This window comes from Lissotriton vulgaris, chromosome 6 (assembly GCF_964263255.1).
Source record: "Lissotriton vulgaris chromosome 6, aLisVul1.2, whole genome shotgun sequence".
NCBI classification, from domain to species: Eukaryota; Metazoa; Chordata; class Amphibia; order Caudata; family Salamandridae; genus Lissotriton; species Lissotriton vulgaris.
In genome coordinates this window covers 922,547,930-922,567,616 of record NC_141694.1, presented here as the reverse complement: position 1 = coordinate 922,567,616, position 19,687 = coordinate 922,547,930, and positions in this window count along the sequence as shown.

The window sequence follows — 19,687 nt, the reverse complement described above, 5'->3', positions numbered from 1 at the left end:
GAATGGCCGAAACACTATGGGTTATGTCGTCAGTAGGCCCGGGAATATCCGCTATATAGGGTTCACCCAAGTAGCTAACTGGGGGTGGACTTTGTTCTACCATAATATGTCCCAATTCGACACCTACTTGTGATAGTCAGTCGTTTTGGTCAAGACTAGAACTAACTGGTTCCCTCCCGCCTGCTTGTATGCCCAAGGGTTTGGTTTGGATGGGAAAGGACCTAAATTGGATTTTGGAATGATCTGGGGAGCAAGTTCTAAACTCTAACAAAATTAGATTTTCCGCTAAAAAGCGGTTTTTAAGGACTAGCTCAATACAGTCTGTTTTTTCACCTACAATGGAAATCCTTTTAGCTAGGAGAATATCTTCTCTAATTAGTGAACGGCAACCCCTGACGTACCTGGTCCAGTGGATTGCCCTATTTACGAGTGAATCGCTGGATTCCCAGCCGCTATTCTGACTTCGTTTGGGGACATTCACCATATATACTTTTGAGGTGTTATTCGTAGAGACATCCTTTGGCTGGGGGCCCGCTCTGGCATTGGGACTAATGCTAAACAGGGATTTACTTTAACTATTGGACCAGCCCCTAATCCAATGCCCTTAGTGCTTACTCCTGAGTGGCCCTCCCCTACTATGTTATGTTATGTTATGTTAAAAAATCATTTTTACCGCGCACGGTCACCAGACGGTTTCATGGAGCTCATAGACAAAAGCAGAAGGGTCAGGCAGCAGGGTTACTCGTAGGCTAACTGGAAGAGATGTGTTTTAAGTAATTTGCAAGAGCAGGTATAATTGGGACAGACTCAGATTGTAATCGGAAGGGAGTTCCACAGTGCAGGGGCAAGAAAAGAGAAACAAGAGCCTCCATGCTTTTTACGGTTATACCTGGGGACAGTTAGGAGGTTGTGTGCAGAGGACCGAAGATTTCTTGAGGGAAAGTGACGCTTGAGGCTGAGGGAAGTGAAAGCTGGGGCAAGAGCAATAAGTGCCTTAAAAACAGTGCAACCCAGTTTAAAAATGCATCGAGAGGCAACTGCGAGCCAGTGCAATCTCCTCAACAGGGGCGAGACATGTTGGTGCTTAGGCTGTTGAAAGACCAGTCTGGCCGCCTGATTTTGTACCAGCTGAAGCCGATGAAGATGGCAAGCAGGAATCCCAGCATACAGAGAGTTGGCATAATCAATACGGGAGGTGACAAGGGCCATGATGACAAGTGTGATAGCCTCAGTAGTGAGAAACCTGCGAATTTTGCAGATCCTGCGCAGATGGAAAAAGCAGGAAGAGGTGACAGCATTAATTTGAGGCCTCATAGATAAATCACTAGATATAATTACACCAAGGCTTTTCACCGAATTGACAGGACAGGGTGGGGGGCCAAGGGAAAGGGGCCAGAAGCTAGAGCTCCAAGGATTGGCCGACCCTCCTTTCAGCACCAGCTCAGTCTTGCTGGGATTGAGCTTCAGCTGGCTAAAATGCATCCACTCAGAGATGGCAAGCATGGTGGATTGGAAATTAACACAGGAGGAAGAGGAGGAATTAATAGGTAAAATCAGCTGTAAATCATCCGCATAATTGAAGATAGCGAGCGGGGTTTGGCGGAGAGAAACTATAAGGGGTTGCATATAGAGATTAAATAAGAGGGGCACAAGAGCAGAGCCTTGAGGAACACCACAGAAAAGTGAGGAACAGGGGGCTGACAAAGTAGACAGGTGAACTGACTGGGAGCGCTGGTGCAAGAAGGAGCTGATCCATGTTAGAGCCATGCCCTGGATGCCCGCATTTTTGACACGGTCGATCAGGATGGCATGAGCGACCGTGTCAAAAGCAGCCGACAGATCTAATAGAACAAGGGGTTGGGCCAAGTTCTTATCGGCGCCTTGCCTCAGCACGTCCATTACAGCCACGATGACAGCTTTTGTGGAATGGGCCGGTCTAAAACCGGCTTGCTGTTTGTCTAAAAAAGAAGACCCTTCAATAAATGCGCTGAGGCAGCGGGTGACATAAGTCTCCAGAATCTTCCCCAAATAGGGGAGAAGGGAGATCGGCCGATAATTGCTCAGGACAGATGGATCAGCACCATGCTTTTTAAGTATGGGGACAACAACCGCCTGTTTGAAAGCATCAGGGACAGAGCCTGTGGCAAGCGAGTTGTTAAGAAGTGCCAATGGGGGATCAGGGCATGCCAAGAAGGCGGCTTTCATGATTTGGGGGGGACAACAGTCGTTAGGGGAACCTGAGCTGTCCGCATGTAACAAGGAGATGAACTCTGTCTGGGAATTGGGAGGGAACTCGTTAAAACAACGAGGGTTCATGGGGAGTAAAGAACAAGCAGCAGACGAAGAAGGGGAGGGATAATGTTTTTGATGGTAATAATTTTGTCAATAAAAAATGAATTAAGGGAATCGCAAATGACTTGTGAGGGTTGGGGTTGGGCAGTAACACGGTCGGGCAGGGAAAGTTCCTCTACGATTGAAAAAATATCCTTAGTTTTAGAGGCAGAACTGAGGATTTTCTGAGAGAAATAGGAAGTTTTGGCCAGTAAAATAGATTTTTTATAAAGTTTTAATAGATCAACATATGCAGTTTTTACAAGTGAGTCATAGTTACGCCTCCAACGGCGCTCAGCTTGTCTAAGGGCCAGTTTGTCTAGTTTTAATTGATCTGTGAACCACCGCTGAGCATCATGAGGACGTTTAGTTTTAGTAGTTCTCAATGGGGCCACCACATCGCTCGCATGTTTCAGCCACTGGTCGAGGGCGTCAGTCTGGGCAGATGACATAGTCATGTCGCTGGGGGCTGTAGTGAGTAGGATGGAATGAAATTCAGAGATGTCAGCTCGCTTCCAGTTCCGCGCAGTAAAGTTGGTGGTGGGTGAAGGGCGGAAGGGCAGAGCGAAATTCAATGAAAAAGAGATGAAGAAATGATCCGACCAAGTGCAGGGATATACTAGGGGAGGAGAGATATCAAGATTGGCCCTCCACACTTGGTCGAGGATATGGCCTTTATTATGAGTAGCCACTGAGATGTGCTGTCTACAATTCAGGCCAAGTAGGAGATCCGTGAATTCTTCAGAAAGGCTACTTTCACAGGGATCTCGTGGCCAGTAATTAAAATCGCCAATGATGAGAATTTTGGCGGAGTTAATAACTAGCCGGGAAATGAGGTCACTAAATTGATGGGAGAAAACAGGCATATTGTCAGGGGGTCGATAGACAAGAACACAAATAAAGGAAAACTTGGGAGAAGTAAATTTCAAAGTGAGAATGTCAGTTTTGGGGAGAGTGGTAGTTTCCAAGATGGTAAAATTATATTGGGAACGAATGAAAGCAGCTACCCCGCCACTAGCTCTACCCGCTGCCCTATTGGACTGTAAGATGTAATAGCCCGTAGGGACAGCCACGAGGATGTCTGGGGTGGAGTCATCAGTTAACCAAGTCTCCGAGAGGAGAAGAATATCAATATTACTATTGTCCAGCAACTGAAATATTTCAAGCTGATGCTTAGACAGCGAGCAGGTGTTAAGGTAGACTAGTGACATGGAGTAAGGTACTGATGGCCCAACAGCGAGTGGCATGATGGGAGGATCATTGCAAGTAATGGGAGTGCGCACATCAGGTGTACCTGAAAGAGATCTGTGAGGGTTCAAGATGCCGCAATCTCGAGCGGCGCCGATGACACAGGGATCGAGAGGGCCAGGGCGTTGAAGGGAGAGGAGGTCCTTGGAGGAGTAAGTGATGCAGTGGGCATAGTGGGCGGCCGCTGGTTGCGGGCGGCCGCGGATGGGCGCAGTCGGGAGCAGACGGGCGCAGACGGGCGCAGACGGGCTCAGACGGGCTTGACTTTGGCGCGACTTCGGCGCGAAGTCGGCGCGCCCGCTGCGCTCGTCCGCTGCGCTTCCGCCAAATCACCATCTGAAATAGCCCAGAGGGAAGGAACAACTAGCGCGCTGACCTGCGTCAACAGCGTGGCAGGCAGGAAGTGGTGTAGGGCGTGTTGCTCGCTAAATGACCCTCCGCTCGATCGGCACACAGCCGCGGCGGAACGGGGTCAGGAGCAAAGGAGGCAGCAGGTAAGTAAGTTAAAACAGTTATAAAATATGCATAGAGTGTCGAAAATCACACCATAGCAAAATGAACACACACACAGAGGAGGCTAGCGCAAAGTGAATTTCAAGCAGCCTGACTCGCCGCAATAGTCACCACTACTATGGGGTTAGCTTGTGTTTGCCCTAGAGGACGAGCGTGGGCCTTACTAGCATGTGAGTGCCCACTCCCAGCTCTGCTCGCTCCGCTATGCTGAGTATCGGGATGTTTGGATAATTCTGCTCCTCTAACCTGAGGGATTCTAGAATCTACCACCAATCTACTCTGGTCCCTGCTTAAAGCATTATCATTTGGTTTTGATGTAGAGATAAGACAGGGAGCCTGCCTCGCACTAAGGTTTGCTATAGTGACTGTGAGACTCTCGATTTTATTATACAGGGCCTCCACTAGGTTGTGTAGCTGCTTCACCATAAGGGTAAGGGGAGTGATATCTTCACGCGTGACTAAAGGGGGTCACTGGCCGCTGTGTTCATCGACTCCCCTTCACCTGTTGGGACTTCAGGCGCAGATCGATCACTGCCAGAAGTGGTGCAACATCTGTCTGCGGGAGCTAAAATGTCGAACCTATTACTACAAACAAGAACAGTCGGGTTCAGGGCGGGGGGCGGCTTACTGGAGAGATTTTTAGATGCGGCAATGTCTACAACAGTACGCTCTTGAATCCTTTGGACGGTATCTACCTTTGGGTTGTCACCATCTCTATTTCTGGCTTTAAACATTTCCGGGATCAGGGGTCCGCTATTCCGAAGCTTGACCCCGCAATGGTCCCGTTATCCTCTGCTCTCTCTAGGCCCCTTACAGATGAAGGTGGATTATCTGTTAATAGATTTTGACAGTCCTCGATCAGTTCGTCAATACGATCCATTATACAATTTCCCCCTGCATGGGCAGCTGGTTTCTTCTGCTTATTCTTCCTTGCCTTTTTCCCCACTGCCTCGCTCCATTCCTCAGTATTTTTCCTTTTCCCCATTTTCTATGGTAATTTGTCCCGTTAACTTTTTAATCCCAGAAATAAATTACCTTGGGGTAGCAGTAGTCAGAGGGGTGGCCCAGCCCTGCCGCGACCTGCCCCGGACGGCCACGGACGGGCCGCCCTCTGCCCGGGCTCTGCTCGGTCTCCGCACGCGTCCCGCGACGCGGTAGGAAGTGCTCGTCTTTAGCCCCCTCAGGGCGGAAGTAGCTGGCGTGAGGCGGCGTCCGGTGCTGGCAAAGGACGCTGGGAGATGCAGTCTGGTAGTCCTGTCCCCTCACAGCGGCCGCAAAGCGATGCGACGGCGGGGGAGGTAGATTGTCACTGCAGACCCCCCTGTAGCGCTCCCAGTGCTCGCTCCGGTCCACAAACAGGCAAGGAGCCCCACTCCACCAGAGGGAGTGCTTGTCTTTATCCCCCTCAGGGCGGAAGTGGCTGGCGTGAGGCGGCGTCCGGTGCTGGCAAAGGACGCTGGGGGATGTAGTCCGGTAGTCCTGTCCCCTCACAGCGGCCGCAAAGCGATGCGACGGCGGGGGAGGTAGATTGTCACTGCAGACCCCCCTGTAGCGCTCCCAGTGCTTGCTCCGGTCCACAAACAGGCTGCCATTATTTACGTACTATTGATAGCTGTGTCACCACATGGAAGAAAACAAACAATCACATTTGCACAATGTATGCATAGACCTTGTAGGTCAAGTACAAGGTATGAAACCGCTTGGTGTAAGCGCGCTTAAGAAATAATTTTAACATAACATTTAACATAACATTATAGGGTTCTTGCGAAGTTGCTTGTGTAAGCAACTATAATTTCAGGGAAACTAATCCGCACCGCCATGGTCACAAATGTATGTGAAAAGTCATTGTGTGAGAGTCAAGGCAATTAAGGAGAAACCTATATGCACGTAAAATGGCTATGTTTCCATCTAGGCCCGACCGGGACACATGACAGAATAAAAACATGAATAAAAAAATAAAAATGAATATGTTAAAACGATTAAAAATACAAATATACTGTACTAAAGTGAATTTTCTATTTTTCACATATTTAAACAAGCACAAGAAAGTCTAGCAGGGATATTCACAAGGACTCAACTAAGATTTATCCCCACCCTAATGCTACAAATGTGGAGCTAGATTTAAAACCCCATTCACAAGCTGGTGCAAACTGCAGTCATCGCCTGATTTCCCGCAAAAACGGCCCCAAAATGTATCTCCATGGTGGGCACCACCAACTAACCCTAATGAGATGCAGAGTAGGCGTTCCCGTGCAAAAACACATGAAAAAAACACAACACCACTTTCACAACGAACTGCCAGATCTGCAATGCGAATGAAAAACAGGTGATAAGCCACGGTAGCAGCAGGGAATTAACACCTGCCTTTTGCTGGTGTTAAGCAGGACGACTACCTGCCGCGTGAAAGGGAGCCTAACCAAGAGCCACACCTGAAGACCCACAGATGCCATGGAGACAATGATCATGCAACGCGGATTCCCATGAGGGCCACAACAACCACCGCAACCACCCCATGACCACCACCACCTCCAGGACCCATCCTTCCCCCTACCCCCAAAACACCACAGAAGCAGCGTATACAAAGACAGCGGGCACCTGCCATCCACAGTCATGCAACTCACAACACTGCCAATGGGCATGCAGCACAACCACAACCAAAATGGCACACAACATGCCAACCGACCGGACATGACAACACAACTCCATTGGGAATCCGGCCTTGCCATGCCCACAACCCAGCCATGGCATGGCACCACAGACACACAATAGCAGGATGTGAGGAGGGGCATGGAGCAGACATGTGGGAGTGCGGCAAGTGACAAAGAAATGTGAACCTACCCAATGCCAGGTGTGGCGTGAAGGTGCCGGACAGACCACAGAGTGGAAACCACGGAAATGGCCATGAGGAGAACAACTGCTGGTGCATGGAGTACAGTGGCCAGTGAACACTACCATGTCCCCACAGGCTGTGGGGCAAAACGCGGAAATGTCAAACGTTACATCCCCACCCTACATGCGCATGCATAGTGGGTTGGACCTGCGTACACCAGGCCTGCATAGGGGTGTGAACAAAAAGCCTGTTGCACTGGACTTGGTTCTCAATTGGAATGGACCATGAGTCAGCCAGGGTGACGCCTCTCAGTCTGCCACGAGTCCTGTGCCGAGCGCGGCGGGGCCTGCGTCCCTGAGCACCTGCTGCATCCCAGACCTGCCATGCCTGCCCCAGTGCACCAACGAGGCTCCGCTCACTTGCCTACACCAGCTTGTGACAAAGAGGGTCCACTACGTGCCGGTGCAAGCTCCAAGCACCAGTCCTGCGACCTCTGCTGTGGCCCAGTAGGTCCCACATGTGGAACTGTGTCCTGAGTCCCAAATGGCAGTGACCCCAAGTAAGTGGCAGCGGCCACAGCACCAGACACCCTTCGATCAGTGAGGTATAATTCCATAGGGCAGGCTGGCAACACAAGGTGCCACAAAACCTGTTCAACGTCAGCTGGCCACACGAGGTGCCACTAACCATGTCCAACACTAGCCGGCCACATGTGGATGAGGGTTCAGGCCTACCCTGCGGACCAGTCGGTCCCACATCTGGCACTAGTTGCGAATCATGAATGACAGATTCCACACCAATGAATGCACAGAGAGGAGTAAGAGGAAGATGCGGCTCAGTCCGGATGAAAGAGAGATCACAGTCAAGGAGATGTTCAAACACTTAAAAGGACTGACCTGGTGCCATCAGCCCTGTTCACCACAAGTCCATGTCCCATGGTGCCACTGAACCTGAACTATGCAGGCCGGTGGGGCCACCCAACCGGAGCCGGTGACACTCGGTGAATGGCCCATGCTGACCGCTCCCTCTGGCCTACACCGCGGTGCAGTAGGTCACACATGTGGAACTGTGTCTTAGGTGAGATGTGGAGGAGTCCACTCCATTGGACATGCCTCATTGAAGGTGGCATCCCCTAACAGCACTGGTGCCACTAACCCTGTGCGCAATGAGTCATGGGCATTATCTGGTTGTACCTTGGTGGCGTCTGAGTCCATGGCCTGGTGGTTTCCTGCATCTTCCTCATGCTGGACTGGACTTGGTGTCCGACATGTGTCTGTTCCATTCATCTCCACCATAGTGACTGTTCCAGTGTGGTCCGGCACTCAACATCAAGCCCTGGGGGTACTCCACTGTCCACCGAGACACTACGTGACAAGCTCCTTTTACATCTACGAGAACCTGCTCTGCACTTGTGACCCTGCCCCAGTGCCCCGTAAGTCAGCGCCCCGTGGTGGCAGGCCCGTGCAGGCTGCTGTGCATCAAGGGCCACTAACTCTGTGCAGCCACAAGTCATGGGGCCTTTATGGTTGAATGGTTGTGTCCTTTACGATGTACACTGTTGTCGATTTCTGACTGCACCAGGCAGCCCTTGCTGGCTGGGTTGCACACACCCCACACACATCCAACACAGGTGTCACTCGGTATATGTGCCTGCTAATAAATGTGGCTTTGCACACCTACACATAGCCATTCACACCATCTGAGCAAGTGTATCCATGCGTCAGCATTATGGGCACGGGCCCTGCAACATCATAGTGTGCTGTCTTCAGCTTACGATACCATGTCACCTCAGCGTTGGCAATGACCTTGGACATGTAGCTTCGCACGCCCCTGCATCCACAAGCGGCGTGTGCTGGTCCGGCGTACGTCAGGTCAGGACAGAGGTGTGGAGAATCAGCAGGGGGAGTAGGGCATGGCTCGGACCTCGCCTCGGGCAGGAAGTGCTGTAAGTGGGCCTCTGTGTTGGAGTGTAGTCGCCACCAGGGCTACAGTAGTCAATGTTGCAATGTAGCATGCACCTAAACCTGAACTGACTAGGCTCACATTTGTCAACACTTTCAGTACCATGCCAAACATTATTAAAAAAAGTGTACGCAAACACTGGCGGATACTCAATATAGGCAACTAATGCATTCCACCCCCTCTTTTCGCTTTCAAAAGGAGCACTAATCTTCAAGATCAACTTGTCCACACAAGACCTAAATTCAAACCTGCCCCAGGATTGTGGACTCCTTGGAATCGTCCCGCAGTACATGGCCACTTTCCATGTGGGTCTTGCGCAGCCTGTCCCCAGACACAACCAACTAAAACTGTGAACATAGGGACTAATAGACCATGGTTTCAAAAGAAACTTACTAACTGTAACAGTGACAAACTCATTTACCTGATTACATGTCCATGTGATTTAAAATATGTGGGCATAACCACTCGGAAGGTAAAATTGAGAATTCTCGAGCACAAAAGAACGGTGAGATGTAAAAACAGGAGACAACATTGACTAAGCCCACAATCATCCATACAGTCACTCCCATAATCAATCACTCTCACATATTGCCATTTATATACTCCAACACTCACATACACTGCCTTTCACATAAGTTATTACTCACACATGTACCACTGAGATATCTATTCACTCACCAACACACACATACACATACTCACCCACCCATACAGCCCTTCACACATGCAGTCTTGAACCATACACCCTGTGAATCACCCACTCACACATCTATGCACAGAGTCACACACTCCCCACCCACCTACACAGACACTTTCTTGAAATGAACCATCGTCCTGATGATTTTAGATGGACTGTACTAGAGCAACCGTTCATTCCTGAACATAATACAGACATCTCAAGGTTCTTATTGGTCAAAGAACAGAAATGGGTCTTTAGATTACAGAGCGACAAATCAGGTCTTAATAACGCAATACCTTGGCTAATACTGTGATTACGAACACAGCAGGATAAATGAACAAGCAGTCCTGAGATATGATTCCTGTTATGTATGTACTGCCTTTAGTTGTGATACATACACCGGGGAGAGGGATTGACTAATTCTGGTATATATACATAACACCGCTCACTCAGGAATATGCTCCCGCACCTGTTTGTTAAAAGACATCCATACGATGAGATTGGTACTGAGCATTGGCACCCCTACTGATATGCATAGGATATTAGAGATAACCCAAATACATAACACATATTTGATATTTTCAAATACAACGTTAGAGGTACTTTGATATCCCCCTTCTTTGTAGTTGCTTGTGTCACGTTCGTGGGTTTGTGGTTTCGGAATTTGCAACACCCTTGATCCAGAAGGAATAAGCTCAGGTTACATATATTAAGAAGCTTAGTTTTACAAATAGGTTGGGGCATATTTATATGAGTCATTTTTCTCTATGAACAAGAAAATAAATAATTAATTAATCTTGATGGTGAATTAAGGCTTTCTTTAATTTCACATAACCTCCTTTGTAGATAACAAAACAATAAGAAACTATATCCGAAACCCAATTTTTACATTATTTACACCTCCCTCTCCCCACCCCGGTGAATCCCCTCGGAAAAAAGAGGAAACATAGTAATACAAGGAACAAAATAGTGATACAAAAAATACAGAAAGAAGGGAAACATACTACCAATCATACTGAAAGTTCATCCTGATTTAGCCATTTGGTTAAAGATCCCCAGATCTTTTCTCCTTTCAACCTAGCCTTCCTTCCCCTTCTCCAAAACACAGAAAGTTCCCAATGATAAACAGATAATAATTTGCTAAACCAAACATGTGTCGTCGGGGGTAACGGATCAAGCCAGACCGTGGCTAAAAAGAGCCGCAATACAGCCATTGCTATAAAAACCATTTTGCGATCCGCTTCCTCCATATCTTGGTTGGAGATCCCTAACATGATAACCTGAGGGGTCAATGAAACTGAATATACCAAAATGTGTTCTAACCACTGTTCAACTTTAGCTATCAGTTGGAGCAAACTAGAGCAGGTGGCAAACATATGCGTACTATCCGCCGCAAGCAATCCACAGAAAGGACAATTTATCCCGGAGGTCGCCCCCATCTTTAGATACAAGCCGTAGTTATGTATAGGTTACACCAGGTCTTAAAGCATTGTACCTGCAAATTTGCAGAAATACACGTCATTTGACTATACAGAAGGTAGTCTTCACACTCTCCCTGCCCTGCTTGCAAAATCGTTTGCCACCTATCAAAGTGTTTAGCTAAATCGTCACCCCTCTTCTCATTTACCAGTTGTATAACGAAGATGTAGTGGATGACCCCCATTAATCAAATCAAGTAGCGGTATGCGCACCCAAGTAACAGAACTTTTACAGAGGATGTCCCTGATTTGTAGATATTTGAAAAAATACTTGTTCTCAATACCATATGTCTCTTTGATAGCCTCAAAGGTCGTTATTCCAGCGTCAGATATAAGATTCCCAATACATTGAACCCCTTTATCCATCCAATTTTTAAAAAATGCATCTCAAAATATTTCTGGAAGAAGGGTATTCCTTTCAAAGGGGGAATATATATGTACCCGCCCTATTCAAAACATTTTCTTGACAGCGGTCCAAACCCTATAGGCACTTAACAAAACCTTGAATTTGACTCTTTTAAAATAAGCAAAATCTATATGACGCAAAAGAAGTCCCCTAGCCTCTACCCCATAAATTAAATGATAGATCGATGTGTCCACACTGCCAGGAGTTCCCCCGTTTAATAATTCCCCTATCTGTTTCAGGGCAATCGCCCAGTAATAGATTTGAAAATTCGGGACAGACCACCCTCCCCTATCTCTAGGCAGAGTCATAAGTCTAAGAGCCCTTCTTTACGTTGTCCAGACCATAAAAGCCAAGAAACAAGCTGATCCAATTTTTGAAACCACACTTTGTTTATCAGCAAGGGAATTGCTCTGAAACAATATAGAATTTTGGGGAGAAATAACATTTTGACAACATTGCATCTACCGATCAATGTTAAGTGTAGATTATTCATTCTATGGGCATCTACGTTAATTTTTTGTAAAAGTGGTTTCAGATTAATCGCAACAATTTCTTTGGGTTTAGAGCTAATTTCTATGCCTAAATATCTAGCACTTGCTACATCTGCCAATCAGCTAACTTTATATTATCATTACAAACTATTTGAGTTTTTCCCTCATTTAGGTGATAACCAGAAATCTTGCCATACTTTGAGGTTAAAATAATAATTTCAACTAAAGCTGACTGTGGAGTACATGTCAGAATGGCTAAGTCATCCGCCTAGCCCAAAATTTTAAGATCTCCCCCTTTAGCATGAATAGGTTGGATTAATTGATCATCCTGAATCTTCTTAATTAAAGGGTCAATGTAGATGGCAAATAACAAGGGGGAGCATGGACAACCTTGTCTTGTTCCTCGCATTATGGTGATTATTCCTGACTGAGCTCCCATCACAGTAACTTTGGCGATTGGGTCCTTATAATACTCTGAATGGCTCTAAAATATCTTTCGCCTATACCATAATGCTTCAGAGCAGCCCATAAAAAAGGCCAGGAGACCCTATTGAAAGCCTTTTCTGCATCCAGCCGAATAAGGGCCATAGGGTCTCCTGTAACCTTGGTGTAATCAAACAGTGTAATTGTCCGACATATATGGTTGATAGTTTCCCGCCCAGGTACGAAACCATGATGTTGGGGAGAAACCATTTTTATAATAACTGATGCCAATCTATTAGCAAAGATCTTAGAATATATTTTTATATCACTGTTAATCAAGGTTATGGGCCAATATGAACCTGGATCAGTTGCCACTTTCCCTTTTTTCAAAAACGTAACTATCTTTGCTGTAAGCCACGACTCTTGAAGTATATCTCCACTCTGAACTACACTGAACACCTCGAACATAATCGGCACGAGCTGAGCTTGAAAGATCTTATAAAATTCCCCTGGCAAGAAATCTGGCCCTACCGCTTTCCCTGAGGGAAGAGAATCTATAGCACAGAGTAATTCACCCTGATTAATCGGAGCATCGAGCAAATCTTTATCTTCCAGGGGCAAAGGATCCAATTCTATTTCGTTGAGATACCTTTGAATTTCAGCCTGTATCTCACAATTGTTCTTTATATCCTCTGAACAGAGATTTTGGTAAAATTTCTAGAAGGCCAAAAGAATTGCCCCTTCGTCATTAACCAGACCAACATCCTGATCCACAATACTAGCGATCCGCGATTATGCCATTTTTTCCTTGGTCCGTACCGCTAACATATGGCCCACCCTTTTATTACTTTCATATACCTTGGATCTCCAGGCTGAGAATTTACCCGCGGATTTTGCTAGAGATATTTCCATTCCGGCAGATTTCGCTATAGAGATCCTAGTTTGAGCTGTTTCGACCTCCCCAACCGCCGATAATACCTTAACAAGGTTAGTCTCAGCGTCCCCCAGAACTTTATACAACTCCAGAATTTTCTCCTTGTCTTTTTTCTGAATATCCACCCATACTGTACGATCTCACCCCTAATCCCTGCCTTAAGGGAATTCCAAACGTTTTGTATGCTTGTACTACCCATATTCTCCTCTACAAATGTAGTTATCCACATCGCCATATACTCTACTAGCAGCCCGTCCCGACGTTGTCCGGGTATGAATTGCTGCCGGGCAGTAGTATATTGTTTTGTAGGATTTCGTTTTGATAGCATTTCTTATCCGTGACAGGCCTGTGAAACGCTCCGATTCACAGTGCACTGCTGATGCACTTAAGAGTGCGCACTCAGTAGTGTGTGAACTCGAGTTTCCCTACGTTATTTTTCCTTGCAATATTATATAGCGCGAACTCGACAACACTGGGATTAGTACAATTTACATTACAGTAGAACACATTCATTTGTGGTAGGCACAGGGAGACAAAGCGATTTGCCTGGAATCACAGGATGTTGAGCTGATGCCGAGATTCGAACTTAGCTCCCCAGCTCTAAAGTTCGTAATTCTAGAACTTGTGGCGGGAGGTGTGTCTAAAAGTGCATGTCGGTGCTGACCATCAATGAGAGAGACCTGTGTATTTTTCAAATGGGTGGTGAAAAAATATGAGTATGTTGCTGGAGATGTGGGCCGCCGTGCCATCAATGTACTTACCGGGGAGGGTAAACACCTATTATTCCGCAACTTTCTTTCCGCATACCATGACTCCGCATACTTTCATTACGAAAGTACCATGACTCCGCAATGCCATTATAACGCATGGCATTACATTTTATATGCTTTTACCACGCATACATTTACAACAAAATTCGTTGTAAATGCATGAATGGTAAAAGCATGCTTTTTTTAATGTTTGGATAGGGTAAGTATGGGTATAGGGGTATATGTTTTGGGGTACTGAGGTATATGTTTTGGGGTGTTTGGGTATTTTAATGGGTTCAGATATAGTTTTGAGTTATGGGGTACAGAGGTAGTTTTAGGGTTTAGAGATAGGTATGGGTTTTGGGGTACAGGGGTATTTTTAGGGTTCAGGGCTAGGTTTGGGTTTTGGGGTATCGGGGTATTTTTAGGGTTGAGGGCTAGGTTTGGGTTTTGGGGTACAGGGGTATTTTAAGGGTTCAGGGCTAGGTTTAGGTTTTGGGGTACAGGGGTATTTTTAGGGTTCAGGGCTAGGTTTGGGTTTTGGGGTACAGGGGTATTTTAGAGTTCAGGGGTAGGTTTGGCTTTTGGGGTACAGTATTACTTTTAGGGTTCAAGGCTAGGTTTGGGTTTTGGGGTACAAGGGTATTTTTAGGGTTATGGGGTAGGTTTGTGTTTTGAGGTACAGGGGTATTTTTAGGGTTTAGGGATAGGTTTGGGTTTTGGGGTACAGGGTATATTTATAGGGTTAAGATGGGTTAGTCTTTAAGGGTGTTGGGATATTTTAAGGAGTAAAGGTGGGTTATGATTATGGGGTGCAGGGGTATTTAAAGGGAGCAGGGTGTGATTAGTTTTTAGGGTGTAAAGGGTAATAAAATGAAATAATAAATACAAATAATATAAATAATGCAATTTAAAAGAATGAATGTTTTAATGAAATTTAAAAAACGTGTGTGTATATATATATATATATATATATATATATATATATATATATATATATATATATATATATATATATCCTACTGGCGGTCGCCAGTAGGTAGTTATAGTTAGGATTTTTTTCAATGCAAAATCTCAAAATTCTATTGTGAATAACTTTAGCGCCGGTTGACGAATCTGCCTGAAAATTTCCTCAAATTTGCCTTGCGGAGCTCTGGTCCTTCCTTTAAAGTTTGGGGGGGATTTGTCAAGCGGGGGCCGAGATAAAAGGGGGGTCCCAAAACGTGTTTTCCCCATGTTAATTTCCATAGGGCGGTCGACCTCACTTTTAGCCCGAAAGGCTGAATGGATTTCCACCAAACTTGGCAAAATTGTAGGGACTGGTAGCCCGATGTGCCTTTGCTATGTCTCAAGATATGTGCTCTAGTGGTTTTTGAGTAATTCAGGTTCAAAAAAATATATATATCTATTGCAGCGCCCCGGTACGCGCACCGGGGAGCGCTCTGGGCGCGCCACGCGAGGTGCGCACGGAAAGGTGATTGGCTCTCGGGTGTCTTTAAACATTCGAAACAGTCCGGAGCAGCCACCATCTTGTGTCTCGGTAGGATCGAGACTCAAGAGGTGGGAATAACAAAGGGGGAAATGACCATAAGGGGGCAGAGTAGACCCCCCTTGACCCCCTAGGTTTGATGTGGGGGCTATAAAAGGGCAAGCGCCCGGTACGCGCACCGGGGAGCGGACCGGGGAGCGTGCCATGGGGAAAAATTAATGATAGAGTTTTTAAAAAATGTAGCCTTTTTTTAGAAATTGGAGGTAGTTCTACAAAGAACTGTTTTTTTCTTCTTTTTGTTGTTTTATATTTTTTTTAATAAAAATTGAACATTTTGTACTTTCTTTGGCTTTTATGAACTATTTTGTATTTTTTTGGTTATTTTTATGGGGAGAAACAAAAAACAGGGAATTGAAAATGGCTCAACAGGAGCAAAAAAAAATCAGGAAAAAAAATAGGGTTTTTGGGGGCAATTGTGGTTGTCACCAGCAAGGAGGATGAGCTTTAGGCTCTGCTCACCATAGGAGATGGTCTTACCACAAAAAATACAGGTGACCCTAAATTCTCCAAATCGTGGTTGAATGCAAGGGATTGTCTCCCTTATCTCTGGTCCCGATGGAGTGGGTTGTTTTTGTTTGGAGGTGCTGGGTGTAGATTGGGGAGGGTTGCTGGCCAGTTCTCTCATCTCTGCGGCAGCATAGTTGTTAGGATGCTTGCGCTGCATGTGCCTTATCATGGTATTGTTCCCAAATGAATATTTTTTATTTGGGTTACCCCTTGAGAGTTCCATGTCACAGATAAGGCAAGTCACCTTTGCCGCATTCACTTTCTTTTTTCCCTCAGGGATGGAAAAAAACTCCCATACAATGTGTGGCTTGGGTTGGTATGGGGTATTGTGTTCTTCCAGCCACCTCCTCCTTGTCCCCTCCTCCTCTTCCTCCTCCTCCTCTTCTTCTTGACCACCAATGTGATGTTGTGGTGGTCCTCTTGGTGGTGGTGGTGGTGGTGGTGGTGCAGATGCTCCAGCTGATGCTGCTACTGTAGCCATTTCAAAGTACAAAATATACCTCAAAGATTTCAAAACAGGTCTTCCTCAGTCAAAGGATAAAGTCAGAATAAGGAAAATAGCTTGGGTCTTTCATCATTTGGAAACAAAAAAATGTCCTGAACCAATGAGAAGTGTTATTTTCAGGTCACAATACTAGGGAATTCATCATTATGAAACCAAAACTGTTCTGCACCAATTAAAAGTGTTATTTTCAGGTCACATGACCCGACGCGCTTACGCGACGCGCCCCCGGGTGCGCCCGTGGGCGCGTCCCGGGTCGCTTTGCATGAGCGCGTCGGATGTTTACGTTGCGCGATCGTATTCGCTCGAGTGCTTCCGGGTGCGCTTACGCTGTGCGTATCACGTGGACGCGGCTACGCGATACGTCACAATGATGTTTTCGTTCGCAGCAATAGCGCTAACGGGACGCTCTCCGGAGCGCGCCCAGGGGCGCTTCAAAAGACTACCCTTTCCGGGAGCGCTCCAGGGCAAAAAAATATATATATATACATTAAAAAGATTGTTTTAAATACAAATATAATATAGGATTAATTCATTTTCAAAAATATTTTATTTCATAGCTATAGACATTTGCTATTAACAAAATTTTGAAATTTACTGAAAAAAACATAGGTTTGGGGCCTTATATATAGTTAGGAATTAGCATTTAAAAAACCTATGAAATTCACTGAAAAAACCATAGGTTTCACATTAGTTATAGTTAGGAATTAGCATTTAAAAAACATATTAAATTCACTGAAAAAAACATAGGTTTCACACCAGTTATAGTTAGCTGGAAATTTTACTGACATAAAACCATTGAAATTCCCACGTTATAGTTAGTTGGACTCACTATAACTTGCGCGCCTGCAATGCACTGCTGATGACATCACATATTACATTACTCATGACAAGGTCAGTGACATCACTCATGACATCACTGATGACACCACCCAGGGAATGTGTGACTTTCTGAAATATAAATATGTTTTAATATATGTATTTGTAAAGGTCGATGGACGAATAAATGTTTAAATAAGTGTGTAAATGGATGTTTATTTTTAATAAAATATTGATTGGTTAACTGGCTTATAAAGTGTATCTTAGTGAATACATATATTAGCGGGTAATTTCTAAATATTTTAAATATATGTATCAGTGTTTCACTTTGTGTATAAGTGGCTGCATGGGTTGGTGACTGACTCACTGTATGTATGTGTTTTTAAGCCAGCGTATGTGCAGGACTGTATGGGTGGATGAGTGTGAATATGTGTGTGTTAGTGAGTGAATGCCTGCCTCACTAGTGTTTTTATGAGTAACTACATATGTTTTAATCTAGTATATGTGAGTATTGATGTATAAAAGTGAGTATATGTGAGAGTGAGAGATTGAAAGAGTTCCTGTTTAAATAAGTATGTGTTTCTATAAGTGATTGTTTAAGAGAGTAAGTATGTGTAAGTTTCCTTAGAAGTAATGTACTAGTGTGTGTATAGCTGTATATGCAAATAAATGGATGTTCAATAGTTTATTTGCATGTGTCTGTATGTGTGTGAGTAACTTTTGGTTGACTGTCGGTGTGTAACAGGATGTATATGTATATCACTACATATGATGAGTGAGTATATGTATGAGTGACTATATAGAACTGTTGGTGAATGAGTGGATGTGTATATAGATGGTGGAATTACTGAATTGGTTGTTGTAACTGGTATGGGTATGTCCATTTTTTTGAAAATGTTAGTATCTATTTTTGAATATGTGTTTCAAGGGTTACATTACACTGAAAGGAGGTCTGTCACAAGGATGGTGTCATCAGTGATGTCATGAGTGATGTCACTGACCATGTCATGAGTGATGTAATATGTGACGTCATCAGCAGTGCATTGCAGGCGCGCAAGTTATAGTGAGTCCAACTAACTATAACGTGGGAATTTCAATGGTTTTATGTCAGTAAAATTTCCAGCTAACTATATTCCTTTTGTGTTTTGAAGACAGCATATGTGCAGGACTGTATGGGTGGATGAGTGTGTATATGTGTGTGTTAGTGAGTGAATGACTGTCTCACTAGTGTCTTTATCAGTAACTACATATGTTTTAATCTATCATATGTGAGTATTGATGTATATAAGTGAGTATATGTCAGAGCGAAAGATTGTAAGAGTTCCTGTTTAAATAAGTATGTGTTTCTATAAGTGATTGTTTAAGAGAGTAAGTATGTGTAAATTTCCATAGAAGTAAAGTGGTAGTGGGCACTCCCCGGAGTAGCCGTGCGCTATAGAAGCACCCCCTTAACATTAACATTAACATTAGTGTGTGTATAGTTCTATATGCAAATAAATGGATGTTCAATAGTTTATTTGCATGTGTGAGTATGTGTGTGAGTAACTTTTGGATGACTGTCGGTGTGTAACAGGATGTATAGGTGTATCACTACATATGATGAGTGAGTATACGTATGAGTGACTCATATAGAACTGTTGGTGAATGAGTGGATGTGTATATAGATGGTGGAATTACTGAATTGTTTGTTGTAACTGGTATGGGTATCTCTGTCAAGGTCACGCTCCACAGGATCCGCCTGCAGCAACAATGCTCCACCTCCGGACCCTCCGAACACCCCGAAGTATAAACACAGGGTGTTCAGACGATACGGCGAGGGAAAAACCCCAAAAGGGGAAAAAACCCAGAAAGAATAAAGAGGAGGAGGAAAGGGGCAGCAGGGATAAAGAAACTGTAAGACAAAAATACAAAGGTTAATACAATACTTAACCCTACTCTCAGTAATTCTCACTAGTCCAAAAACCCCTAAATTCACCTGTAGCTCATACGCCCAACAACACACAAAAGCTGTCTCTCCCGTCTTCCTTCCTGCACAACACAAAAGAATACATTAAGCACAAGCAGTAACACTCCAGAAACAAAAGCCTTCCTAGATGATAGCAACATACCCCATGGTGCAAAGAAATAAGGCCTTGAAGAATAGATCCAAAGAAATAGTCGATTGCTCCAAATTAAATGTCAAACCTGTGTCATAACTCTGTGTGTATACCTCCTGCGGTATAAGCCAGTGCATGAGTATCCTTCAGGTACTTAAACAAAACGATGT